Below are 14,778 nucleotides of genomic sequence, written 5' to 3'. Positions count from 1 at the left end.
GGTCCACACAAAAAATCTTTGTTTTAGAAGTTATATTGTTCAGGCTTCTGAGAAATATTCTAGTTTGCTTATATCAGCAACTTCAAAGACCTTCCCTGGGATATTCCAGCAATGACCTGCTAGAATGCTTTGTTAAAGTAAAAAACAAACTGGTCTTTTCTCTTGGTAGAAATGAAGTAAGGCAGAAATAAAAATGTTAAGAGCAAATACTTTAAGTGTAATAGACCCTTCAAGATGATTTTTCACGTTCAAAACATACTAATTAAGCAGCAAAATAGTAAATTCTAAAATTTGAAGCAACAAGAATCGATAGGAGGAAAAAAAGAGCGGCAGACAACCCCTGTTTTTAATCTAATCACAACAGATCACTGTGTTCAACTGGAGGAAGGGAAGCTTATAGAGATGAAAGTTCCCAGGAAAACAAAAATCATCGCTTCCCTGCTTTTCATTTCTATTTTTTGTTTTTGTTATTTTTGTTTTGAGATGGAGTGTCCCTCTTGTTGCCCAGGCTCGAGTGCAATGGCATGATCTCGTCTCACCACAACCTCCGCCTCCCAGGTTCAAGCAATTCTCCTGCTTCAGCTTCCCAAGTAGCTGGGATTACACAGGCGTGCACCACCATGCCCGGCTAATTTTTTTTTGTATTTTTAGTAGAGACAGGGTTTCTCCATGTTGGTCAGGCTGTCTCAAACTCCTGACCTCAGGTAATGTGCCCGGCTCGCTTCCCTGCTTTTTATAAATAAAAAAAATAAAACTGTCTGAACTTCATTGGTCACCAAGAAAAAAACATATTATCTTAAGGAGGTTTTTTAAAAAAATCATATTATATTACATAGGTTAAAGGATCAAAACTTCCATTTCTATAAACTTTACTTTTCTATAATATTAATAATTTCTGAAATTATTGTGCATCTTGAAACCAGAAGGTCCTTTGGCAACTCTTGAGTTTCTAGTTGGGCTCATTTCAGGACCTGTTAGCTAGTGCCTTTTATAAAGAAACTACTACCAAGGAGGAATGTTCTCAAATCTGATTTCCACAAGAGCTAGAGAAGTGGATAGAAAAACACTGCAATCTCTATTAAGATGGTGTCTGTCATAAGAAGTACCAGATATAACGGGAAAGCCTTGACTATTAAGTTAGTTTCAAAATAATGTGAGGTGCCTCTGGTTTTAGGGAAAGAGTTCAAGATTTGGAGTTGGAAAACTTTAATATTTGGCTTTGCTGCTTAAGAGCTTCATGACTTTGAAGAGAAAAAAGGATGTATTAGTCCATTTTCACACTGCTGTAAAGACATACCTGAGACTGGGTAATTTATAAAGAAAAGAGGTTTAATTGACTCACAGTTCTGCATGGCTAGGGAGGCCTCTGGAAACTTAGGGAGACAGGGAAGAGGCAGTGTTACACAGTGGCAGGCAAGAGAGAGAAGAGGGAGAAGTGAAGGGGCAAGGGCCCCTTATAAAATGATCAGATCTCGTGAGAACTCAGTCACCATCACAAGAACAGCATGGGGGAAACTGTCCCCATGAACCAATCACATCCCACCTGGCCTTTCCCTAGACACATAGGGATTATGGGGATTACAATTCAAGATGAGATTTGGGTGGGGACACAGCCAAACCATATCAAAGGAGGAGTGCTATGGACAGAATTATGACCTCCCAAAATTCTCATGTTGAAGCCTCAACCCCTAATGTAATGGTATTTGAAGGTGGGCCATTGAGAGATATTCAGATTCAGACAAGGTCATGAGGACGAGACCCTCATGATAGGATGAGTGTACTTGCAAGAAGAGACATCAGAGAACTTGTGAACTTTCTCTCTCTGTCTCTCTCTGTCTCTCTCTCTCTGACATATAAGAACACAGCAGGAAAGCAGCCATCTGCAACCTGGAAGACAGCCTTCACCAGAACCCTACCATGCTGGCATCCTGATCTCAGACTTCCAGCCTTCAGAACTCTGAAAAAATAAATTTCTGTTGTTTAAACCACCCAGTCTATGGTATTTTGTTATGGCAGTCTAAGCTCAATGATACAGGAAAGCATTAATCTTCTCTGCTTCAGTTCCCTGTTTGTAAAATGGGGATAATGATACCTAAGCCATAGGGTTACTGAGAGATTCAATGAAATAATACAGTACTGCAAAGAATAGTACAAATGTAAAGTGTTGTTCCATGATTACTTGTAGAACAATAATTAATATCCGATAGCACAGTTTATAATATACTTTTAAGCACTTTAATTTGATGGCTAAAACAGTTGTACTAAGTATACAAAACAGTGTGCTCATCTTGTTAGTGAGGAACTGAAAGCCACAATTTGAAAATCAGGTCTTCTGACTCCAAATCAGCAGTATTTCCACTCTGCTCTTAAAAGGAGTTCTGGGCCAGGCGCGGTGGCTCACGCCTGTAATCCCAGCACTTTGGGTGGCCAAGGCGGGCGGATCACAAGATCAGGAGATCGAGACCATCCTGGCTAACATGGTGAAACCCCATCTCTACTAAAAATACAAAAACAAAATTAGCCGGGCGTGGTGGCAGGTGCCTGTAGTCCCAGCTACTCCGGAGGCTGAGGCAGGAGAATGGTGTGAACCCGGAAGGCGGAGCTTGCAGTGAGCCAAGATCATGCAACTGCACTCCAGCCTGGGCGACAGAGCGAGATTCTGTCTCAAAAGAAAAAAAAAAAAAAAAAGGAGTTCTGGTCAACTTCAACAAGACACTGAAAAATGTTTGCAATGAAGGCTCAGTTGGCGATACAGCTCTACATGAACCTAAGATGTTTTCTCAAGAGCTATTGCCCATAGGTACAAGTACTACAGCATGTCCCTCCATTCAGAGTTCAATTGGTGGGGTGGTAGTGATAATTTTCTGGCACCAGTAAGAAGTGTGGGCACTTAGAATAATAAAGATGCTGAGAGAGGATCCTTGAATGATTATAATTGTTCCAAGAAATCTGGAAATTTGGCAGATGAAGCAGAATTTTTTAAAAGGGAAATATAGAGGGTAGTTAATGACAGAGATTCATGATCCTAATCTCAGATTTGACTTTTATAAACTATGTACTTTTGGGCAAGCTAACTTGAACAAAGCCTCTGTTTCCTTATCTGCAAATGAGAATAATAACAATACCTATCATAGGGCTACCTTAATGATTAAATGAGTTGATTCATGCAAAGAACTTCAGACAGCTTTTGAGCACATAGTGCTCAGTTTATGTGACCTTATGAGGAAACGGACTGTTGCAAGAAAAAAATAGGTGACGAGACAACAATGAGGATTCACAATTCTTTCCTGCCTTCTAAAAAGGGAAAAGCCTGTTTCCTTTAGCTTGCTGCCAGTGTTGGGGTCTAGATTTGCTAGTGAGGACATAGGTGGAAAGATCACATAATTTATAGCTTTTGAGGGTAAAAGGGGGTAAAAATTCAAATTAGGTAACTCTGTGACATGTTTTTAAGTTACTATTTTATTTTATTGATAGATCTTTAAAACAGTTCAAAAAGTATTTTCAAAAATAAATTAATTTCCAAAAAATAAAAGTAACATATACTGTGTACATTAAAGCAATATTTAAAATTGCTTTATTTTGATTATCTGAATATTAAAATATAACCCAAGTAGAATAATTATTTTGGATACATGTTCACGCATTTTAATCTGTTTCTTAACTGTATCTGTCTCTAACGCCATCAGTGAGATTTCTTAATGCATTTTTAATGTGGTCTTATTTTCATAAAATAACCTGTAATCTTCTTCATAGGTGCATGTTATGATTTATAATTTTAAAATTGTTGACACTCTCAATGACTCTTTTCTGTACACCATACTATTCTTAATTGAGAAAATATTCTCTCTATAAGTGCTGAGTTACCTGGTAAACTCACAGTCAATTCTGCTAAATGGAAGATAGTCTTATGTCTAATATTTTAATCCAAATATGTAAGTCTTTCAGCCCAAATATTTTTACATGTATTGTCTTATTGTCTCCATTCAGAATACCTTTATTTAACAAATAGTTTTACAAGACAAAACTTGTCAAATAAATTATCTCAATTTATTATTGGTCACCTTAGATACTAAAAAATACTGCACTCTTAATTTGTTTTCTAATAATGAATATAAATTTCTCTAATTAAAAATGGAAGCTAAAAAATAGTCAGAAAGGAACTCCCACCTAAGAGTCAATCCCCCTCCCCCTGAATAACTCTCATTGCCCCTCAGGTCTCAGCTTCACCATCTTCCCCTGACCCTGCCACCATGCATTTCCCTACTCTCAAACTACTTACAGCTCCTTGTTACGTGTTTCTACTCCAACCTGGTGATGTTCAGTTTAATGTTTTCTCCCACTAGATTCCACAAGGGTGGGGACCCCATCTGTCTTGTTCACGGCCATTTCCAGCACAATGCCTGACACATAGTAAGTCCTCAGTAAGTAATAACTGAATGACTGAATGAGCAACCCATTTTAAAGACAAATACATAATCAGATCAATCTGTAAGAATTTAATAAGATCCCATGAAATGTGATTTCAAACCATTTTTTTTCCTAATAGTAACTTCACATTGCAGAAACTTGGTAGGCCTATTTTGGCCATATGATCAAAATTAATATCACCAATAATAAGACATACTGATACCATGTACCCATTGGTGAGGTGTGCCCAGAAGACATCATCGCTTCAGTGGTATTCTTGCCAAAAATCCACAATCTCAATCTAATCATAAGAAAACACCAGACAAACCCAAACTGAGGGACATTCCACAAAATAACTAGTCTGGACTCTCCAAAAGTGTCAAGGTCATGAAAGACAAAGAAAACCTGAAGAAATGTCTCAGTGTGGAGAAGACGAAGGAGACATAATCACTACATGCAAAGTGGAATCCTGGATTGGATCCCGGACCAGTAAAACAACAGAGAGTAGTGGGAAAACTGTAGGAATTTGAATAACGTCTGCAAATTATTTAATAATAGTTTACCAATGCTGATTTGCTGGGTTTGGTAATAGTATTATGGTATGTGACATGTTATTGGGGAAGCTGAGTGAAAGGTAAATGAGAAATCTCTGTACTATGTTTGCAACTTTCCTGTAAGTTTACTTCAAAATAAAAAGTTAAATATTTTTCCTAGTTACTTGTTCAAAGACCAAAAACAAATATTCTCCAAATAGCTACCTTAAACACCACATTTACAGTGTTTCTCTTGCCAGGGTACGTTGCACTGGTTCATAGCTCATTTATCAAGCCCATCCACTTCTGCCTGATCATCAAGGCCGCCTTCAACCTGTCCACCCACGGGAGCAGACCCTTACCACTCATCAGCACAGTGCCTCAGCATTCTCTTCTCCTTGTCCTTGCACTCTCCAGGTCTCCCAGTGCTGATGTCTTCCTCTCTGCGACTTCTGCCAAAGGTACAGTCCCTCTCCATCTTTAACATGGCTCTAGGGTCACCTCTAGAAGGTCCTCTGGAATTTGCCCTTCCCAGAGCTGATGATTCCTTCCCCTCTCATGTCCTGGAGCTTGAATGATTATGTGCTCCTATGCATGGCTCTGCTGTGGTGCTGTTAAATCTTCCTTTGCATGCATGATGTGATGCCCAGATCAGTTGTCAGGGAATCTTCTGATGCCCATGACCCCAAGGGTCTCTTCAGGCCCTAAAATTATAACATTTATTGTCTGTAATCAATAATTTATAAATGAGGACCATAATGGCCCAGAGAGGCTAAGTAACTTACACAAGATCCTGCTGTATGTGAGTGGTAGGGCTGAGAACACCCAGCTCTCCTGAATGGCTGTGCAATGCTAAGCACATGTCTCAGGATGCTCTGGGTGAATGCCATGGGGCAGACCAGGCCCAGATGATGCAGGTTATTGCAGGTCTGGGCAATGTGTGTGGTCTTTAGCCTTAAAACAATGAGGCACCTTTGGCCGGGCGTGGTGGCTCACGCCTGTAATCCCAGCACTTTGGGAGGCTGAGGCGGGCAGATCATGAGGTCTGGAGATCGAGACCATCCTGGCTAACACAGTGAAACCCCGTCTCTACTAAAAATACAAAAAAAAAAAAAAAAAATTAGCCGGGCGTGGTGGCAGGCACCTGTAGTCCCAGCTACTTGGGAGGCTGAGGCAGGAAAATGGCGTGAACCCGGGAGGCGGAGCTTGCAGTGAGCCCAGATTGCACCACTGCACTCCAGCCTGGGCGATGAGTGAGACTCTGTCTCAAAAAAAAAAAAAAAAAAAAAGAATTATAAGCCTAGTTATTATTGTCAGCTCTGATCATGTAACTCCCTTATTCAAAAACTTTCAGTGGCTTCCACCACCAACATAAATTCTAAAACCCTTAGGCTAGCATTCACACATCCCCTCTCCAATCTGTTTTGATTTACTTTTTCAAACTTATCTCTTATATTTCCCTTTAATGTTATCCAAATTCAAATCAAACAATATACTGCCCCAGCACTTAGCAAAGTGTCTGGAACTGAAACATTCAATGAAAGAACTTTGATTTTCCTCCGAAGTCTTGGCCTATGATATTCCCCTAACTAGAAACACCAGTGAACTCTTTTCTTCATCTTCTCATCTATATTTCCACCTCATTGCTTCCTTCTCCACAAAGTCTGTTTTTAAAAAATTTTTCTAGCTGGAAGAGTGGCAGAATGCCCCCTCCTCTAATGATTCACATGTCTCATATCCTCCCAAATACTTTTGTAAGGCAGAGTCAGTTCTGTTTTGCCTCTGTTGTAGGTGATGCTGTAGTGACCCATCCAGATCCCTTTTACTATGCCAGTACACCATGCCCCAGCTTCTCTGAGGGTTGACTGCAAAGGGCTCACAGATGCCTCCTCTGTCCTGAGAATAGACACTTGTCCCTGGAGGTGACAGTCCATAATCCCATCCAAGGCAGTCCACAATGATTGACTGATATGAGATGCAAAAAGCTGGCCCCTTTGTCTCACTGGGGAACAACTCTTCGGCTGTTAATGCTCCCAAGCCCCCAGGGATTGGGCCATGGCTAGACTTCACCTGAATCTACATCCTTCCTTGTTTTCTCCCCCTACCTTGTTTTGCTTCACTCTCTCCCTTATAGGCTTTTCATTTTATTTTCTGGGTTTTTTTTAAATACACAACTGTTTATAGCAGCATTATTTATAATAGTCAAAAAATGGAAACAACCCAAATGGTCATAAACTAGCTAGCAGATAAACAAAAAGTGCTATAGTTACACAATGGAACACTACTAAGCAACAAAAAGGAATAAAATACTGATACGTACTACAATGTGGGTAAAACTTGAAAGCACTTCACCAAGTAAAAGAAGCCATTCTCAAAAGACCACCTATTATATAATTCCATTCACAAAAGGCCACATACTATATGATTTCATTCCACTATAACATTTCACATTATATGAGATGGCCTGAATAGGGAAATCCATAGAGACAGAAAGTAGATTACTGGTTGCCTAGACCTGGTAGACAATGGGAGAGTAGCTAAGGAGTTGCAGGGCTCTTGGGGGTAATTAAATGTTCTAAAATTGATTGTGTTGACGGTTGCACCTTATGGGTTTTTATTGAAATGCATTCTCTCAATAAATTACTTTCACAAAAGTAATTCCCATTTTGGGTTCTGCTTCTAGTGAACCTGACCTAAAACATCTGTGACCCTACCAATACCTAGATAAAGATGGGAACTAAGAGTTACTAAATGTCTGCAATGTGTCATGCACATATGCATGATCTCATTTAATCTTCTTGCAACCCTGTGCAATAAGAACTATTATCCCTACTTTTCAGAGAGGGTAATTGAGGGTTAGAGTTAAATAGCACAGCCATGATTTGAACTCACATCTGCTCTTTCTACCATACCTAGCTGCTTAGGGTAATCTACTAGGATGATCCCAACTATCAGAAGAACTGAATAATTGTAGAGCAAATGAATGAGCCATAGTTGTGCCATCTCAAGACCGTTTGCATAGCTTAGAGTTGGTCATTGCTTTGACCAACTTGAAAGAAGAAATTAAAGCTGGTATCATGGTTCCTGCAAATAATTACAGTCTCCATGGCAAATATAATGTGCTAAGCTGACCAAAGCAGTGTAATGAATTGAAGTCAGAAAGGAGTCATATCTTACTGCCTTAAGTTTGATCATCTCTTGTAATTAACCCAATCTGTTTTGTTTCTGTACACATATTAAACAACCATCTTCAGCCTCCAGCAGCATTTTATAGTTTGTCCATTTCTTTATCTTCCACCTTTTCAACATGCCAGATGGTTTTTATTGCAGTGGGGGGAGAAGATTAAAACAGTTAGACAAACAAGTCCAAAGACCCTCTTGTTTCCATAACAGACTCTTGCAGCGTGGAGAAAACACAACTTTTTCTCATAGCAGACATGGAAAAGACAAAAATGTCCATAGACGCCTGGTCTTCTTCTGTGAGCATTGTCTCTTCTCATTATAACCCTTATTAAAAATAATGTAAAGTATGGTAACGACAAAAGAAAGAGAGTTGCTTTTTCTCTCTTTAAATAAAAAAGGAATGGACTTTAGAACTGGATTGCAGTTGATGATTTCACAACTCTAGAAATTCATCAAAAATCATTAAACTATACATTTACAGTGTGAATTTTATGATACATAAAGCTACTTCAATAAAGCTGTAGAAAAGTAGTAACCTGTAAGGGTTGGGGAGAGGACAAATAGATGAAGCAAGTTTGATAGTGTATTGATCATTATTGAAGTTGGATGATGCATATTGGGGGTCCATTATACTATGCCTTCTACTTTTGTGAATATTAGAAATTTTCACAATAAAATACTTCTAAAAAGGAATAGAGTAGAACAAAGGGAGACTGCTGCTTTGGTGTTCCCCATTAAACCTTGCCAAGCAAGTGGTATTTTGCCACTGTTCCACACTGTCCCATATAGTGAGTAATTACAATGATAATTACAATCATAATGATAGCAGCAATTGATTGAGTTCTTACTGTGTGCCAGGCACTGTGCTAAGGACTTTTGCAAGTGTCATGTCTACATAGCCCTATGAAGTAGGCACTATTTTTACTCACATTTTACAGATGATAAAGCTGAGGTGCAGAAAGCATAAGAAACTTGTGTAAAGCCACTTGCCACTATGAAACCACATGGTAAGTGCTGTACTAGAGAGAGGGAAGTAATCAGTAGGCTCTGAAAGCGCAGGAGGAGGTGGCAGTTACTTCAGGCCAAGATAGCAGGGATGGGGGTGGGGGATTTTAGGAGGACGTTACAAAAGAGAGAGAAATCCAAGGTGGGTCTTGAGGAATGAGTAGAGGTTCATCTAGCAAGCAAGTGAAGAGAGGGTGGAAGATGATTTCAATCAGAGAGAACATCAAGAATGATGGCATGAGTGTTAGGAAGTGCAGAGCATGTTCAGGGCACCTCAGGACGTGAAAGGTGGGAAGTGGCTGAAATTAGAGAAGAACAGATGACAAAGACAGGAGTTGGGAGCCCATAATGATCTGAGGAGGCACCCAAACCAAGAGGGTCCAGGCCTGTGAGCCCAGGGCTGAGGCCTGGAGAAGGTGGTAGAAATAACCCTCAGTGACCTCAGCCTGTTTTCTCTTTGAGGCAGTCCTGGCATATCCACTACATAAGGTTTTTCAAGAATGTTGGAACAAGAATGAGAACTGGTCCCCATGCAGCAAATGTTCAACCTCATACCAACCTGCTCAATTACATTGTTTGGCACATAGAGTCAGAAATAAATACCCAGCTGTAACAGAACAAAAACACAGGTATTTTGTCAAATAAATAGCCTCACTTCACCTCATCTGAACTCACATTACATATTTCATTTTGTCCTGCTCACCAGAAATTGATCCAAGAATGTAGGAATTTACTGATAAGAAGTCTCAGTTGAATGAAAGCTGAACTGCACACTCTTTTGTCCTCTTTATCACTTTTCTTTAGGACATGAGAGCCATTTCTTAAGGCCTGGGTATAAATCTATGCCCAAAGGGGTAAGAAAAATGTTGAAGGTCACAGAGTTCTGGCATAAAGTTTCAAAAATCAATATCCTAGCTCAGATTCTGGAATCTTAATATTATTATTTAAGCAGGAATTTATCACCTCCTTGAACTACACAGGAGCTCAACAGCTTAAATTAGAGATTCTCTTTTTTTTTTTTTTTTTGAGATGACGCCTCGCTCTGCCGCCCAGGCTGGAGTGCAGTGGCACGAGAGCTCACTGCAACCTCCACCTTCCAGGTTCAAGAGATTCTCCTGCCTCAGTCTCCCAAGTAGCTGGGACTACAGGTACACGCCACCATGCCCAGCTAATTTTTTGTATTTTTAGTTGAGATGGGGTTTCACCATGTTAGCCAAGATGGTCTCGATCTCCTGACATTGTGATCCACCTGCCTCGGCCTCCTAAAGTGCTGAGATTATAGGCGTGAGCCACCACGCCCAGCCCAAGATTCTCATAAAAACACTCAATGTATTTTTTACATGAGTTTGAAGAAAGAGAGTAGAAAATACTGTACATATTCAATCTATATAAGACAAAAAGGCATTATTAATACCTCTAAATAAACCACTTTGCCCTGCACACTCATAGTGAATTACACTCACCTAGTGACCTGGTTCTAAATTCTTTATTCCCAAGTGTTCGGTTGACAGTAAATGAACTCTACTAATTAACCCTGGTGCCTTGTCTGTGAGGAGATTTCAAATAAGTAGAGGAACTGAAATTTGCTTTGTGAGTGAATTCAGATCAGGCCACAGGAAGACACTTCCATTTCCACTGCTGTTGCTTTAAAAATCTTCAGGAGAAAAGGCAAGTGCCTGACGCATCCATGTCTGAAGAAAGCCTGGGCAGCTCCTTAGGAGTGTGCAGAGGCTGTGCCCTTAGGCCTTTTCAAGCCAAGCCAACATCTCCCTGTGTGAAATCCATCCAAAGGGGAGCCAGCATCCCCACAGTCACCAAAGTGAGATCCCATCCCCAGGCGCTAGCATTTGTCCTCAACCAACTAGTTCACTGACCATGGGGTGAGAGCAAGATGTTCTCACTCCCCTCCCTCTTTACTGTTCCAATCTTACCCTGGCCTCTGAAATACCCTGTGGATCATTAATCATTTAGGCACTGGACATTATCCCCCCCCACATTGAGGTGAAATGCCCAGGGAAATTCCAGTGGCAATGCTAGAAGTTTATCCAACCTCCATTTATAGGCACCCACGGCCAACAAATCTTGATTTAAGGCTACTCTTTCTAAGGGACATGCTCAGGACAGCATCTTAGAAGCTGCCTGTGTCTCTCAACTTGAGAGACCCCCTTTTCCCAATGGGTGCCCAGTAATGATGGAATTTAGATGGCTAGCTCTTGGGGTAGGGCATAGCAATTCTCCTGTTTGGAAAAAAAGTGGCCCCACACAGGTTACTCTATAGGCCACTGTGCAACAGGCCATTTTTTTTTCTTAAAACAAAACAAACAAACAAACAAGAAAACCCAGCCCTAGTCATGATTAGGGGAAAGCCATTCTAATGAGACTCTTAGAATTTGAGAATTTAAAAGGCACTTTAGAGATTATATCATCTAAGCATGCCATCTTATAGATGAGGAAACTGAGGTTCAGCAAGTCCACATGACTTACCTCCAAATAATCTGGAACTGAACAGAAGTCTGCAGGTCCTAGTCCAGTCTTTGTGAGGTTCAAGGTAATATGCTATTAGAAGCAGAGCCATAGGGTTAACACAACCTTTTCCCAGAGCAATGTTTAGGTAGTAAAAAATCACTAAAACATCATTTTATACTAAAATATATATGATAATTTTTTAAATTAAAAATGTCTCTTTAAGGAAATTTCATAGTTGCCAAACCATAAGCACTGGGGCTGCACTATCAATATGGTAGCCACTGGCCACATGTGGCTATTGAGCACCTGAAATATGGCCAGTAGAAACTGAGATATGCTGTAAGCATAAAATACACAACAGATTTCAAAGACTTAGTAGAGAAAAAGGAATAAAATATCTAAATAATTTTAGTATGGCTATGTGTTATTTTCCATAATTCATTTCAATAAAATGGACTATTAAAATTATCTTAACTGCTGCTTTTTCACAATTTTAATAGTGATACTAGTAAGTTGGAAATTACTTTTGTGACTCTCATTATAGTTCCATTGGACAATGGCTAAACTAGAGGATAGACATTAGGGCCATTCACTAGTTGGGCTATCTTCCTTCCAGGCACACAGTAGGATTGCATGTCCCTGTCCCCTTTGAAATTAGGTGTGGTCATATAATTTGCCTTGGCTAATGACATGTGAGTGGAAGAGGCATACTGCTTCTGGGCAGTGCATTTAGTTGCCAACGCACAACACTGCAATGCCCTCCAAGGAAATCACTGAAGCGAATGTAGAGACTGAACTGCTGTCACGCAGACTGTAAGCTGAGGTGCTGACCCACCTGAGATATGGAAAGTGAGCTCTTTTTAAAAATAAGCAATTGAAATTTGGGGATTATAAATTCCTTTAGCAATCTAACATACTGCCGGGAAAGCTTTCTGATGTAAACGTGTGCAAAGAACTATGCCACAGCAGCATTTCCCAAACTTGCTTGACCACAGAACACTTTTGAAAGTGTAATTTATTGACAGGATATTAAGGAGAGCTCATGAGGTATAATGCATACTTCAATTATATTAATGAAGACAGAAAAAATAATCACACTGATCAGTTAGTTGAGCCAATGATCAACATTTAATTTGCATGTGTTATTTTTCATAGCACAATGCAAAAAAAAACATTTTTATGTTGAGAATAAACTATATCAAGATCATCTGTTTTACTTTTTAAAATAAGTTATGCTTCACCAAAATTTTTTCATGAGAATGATGTTTTCATGACTTTTTAGAAATCGTGAGCCTAATATTCGAAATAATGTTGATGATCAAAGACAGCATTTAGTCCATTCCTAAAGTTTATCTTTACTGTGTTATAATCTGAAAAAAATAATATTTCTTTCAAAGTGAAAAACAATATGATCAGTGTACTTTGAGGACTAGTGAAGCAGGCTTCTCCAAAATTCAATTGTTTCATCCTAAATAGCTCACTTCCTTTGTTTTTTAAGCAAATAAAGTCTGTGATTTTCATTTTCATTTTGAAGCACTCATTTTTTTCTTGTCTGAGATAGACACAGTTTGTGCAGTATCAAGACTGCCTTTTATTTGAAACTTTCAATATCAGATCTACAAGGTTCAAGTTTAGGTAGTACAAATATTTTTACATTCAATGAAAACTAAATATTATAAATTGATTTTTAATTAAAATATAAGGTGCCACAACCTTTTAATGTGGATTTTCAGTATAATCACAAGTCATGCAACTATCACTACTAATTTCAGAATATTTGTATCACCCCCAAAAGAAATCCCATTCCCATTAGTAGTCACTCCCCATTTCCCTTCTCCAGCTTTTGGCAACCACTAATCTTTCTGTCTCTACGAGTTTGCCTTTTCTGGACATTTCTCATAAATGGATTTATGCAATAATTATGCATAATGAGTCATTTTGCCCTGCTTTATTTCATTTAGCTTGGTGTTTTCAAGGTTCATCCATGCTATAGCATGAATCAGTACTTCACTCCTTTTTATTGGTGTATAATATTCCATTGTATGGAGGATATACTATATTTTGTTTATCCGTTCATTAGTTGATGGTCATTTGGGTTGTTTCCATTTTTTGGCTATTAGGAAATATGCTGCCGTGATAATATGTTAATATATACAAGCATTTGTGTGAAAATGTGTTTACAATTTTGGGGTATTTAAGTAAAATTTTAAGACAAAAAATAAGTTTTAATGCAAAATACTTAGCACAGACTTAGATAAATGCTGTCCATGTAACAAAGTGCATATTAAACATCCTGCCTCTGTGTCAGGCATGATTTGACTTCCTGGGGAACAGGAAGAACTGGGGAATTTCCAGATGGCTTTTATCATCCCAGCTTGGTGCAGGCAGGAGCTTTCCCTTCAAGCCACCATCATCACCACCAGGTATGCATGCCCTACCCTGCATTTCAGGGGGGCTTCTGAGCATCCTGACTGTTACCCACTCATGGTAAGATGTTCGTCACTTGTGCTGGATAATTGATGAGAATCGTGCTGACAAGGGTCTATTGGCAGTCCTCTCTGGACCGCTACTGGAAGCACAGAAGGCCCATACTTAACTTTTGTAAGCCTTTGGGGACTAGTATCACATTGTGCTAATTCTGCGGGAGCTTATGGTCTCTCGTTTGTATGCTGCACCCCTTTCAAATGGTTCCTCTCAATTCTTTCTCATATACACCTTTGCATCCCATGAGTTCTACCTTTAACTACTTCTGTAATTTTCGACATATACCAGTTAAAGACTCAAATATGCCATCTTTATTTTCTTGTCTTCTATGCCCCTATCTACCTGGTGGAGAGGGTGCCTGGATTAGGGGAAAGAAGAGGTGAAAGGTCCAAGTAAAGGAAATAATTTTGATATACAACTTTAGAGTGGGAGGAGGAATGTAAGAAGAGCACCAATTGCTAATTCTCAACATTATTCTACCACGGCCATGTTCTCAGTAATGTCATACCATTTTTAATGATAATTATCCCATGCGATTAAGAATAACTATAGGTTTGATATTTTTCTTAGATATTTAAGAAGAAAGAAATTCACCAGTATCAATTTTCTTCCACTGAATTGTATTAATACTTGGCACAGATTTAGCCCTCTGTGGAACCCAGCTTGAGAAGTGAAACACTAAAAGCATGTAGGCACAGAG

The sequence above is a fragment of the Pan paniscus genome, chromosome 2 (genome assembly GCF_029289425.2).
Source record: "Pan paniscus chromosome 2, NHGRI_mPanPan1-v2.0_pri, whole genome shotgun sequence".
Classification (NCBI taxonomy): domain Eukaryota; kingdom Metazoa; phylum Chordata; class Mammalia; order Primates; family Hominidae; genus Pan; species Pan paniscus.
This window is presented reverse-complemented; position numbering follows the sequence as displayed.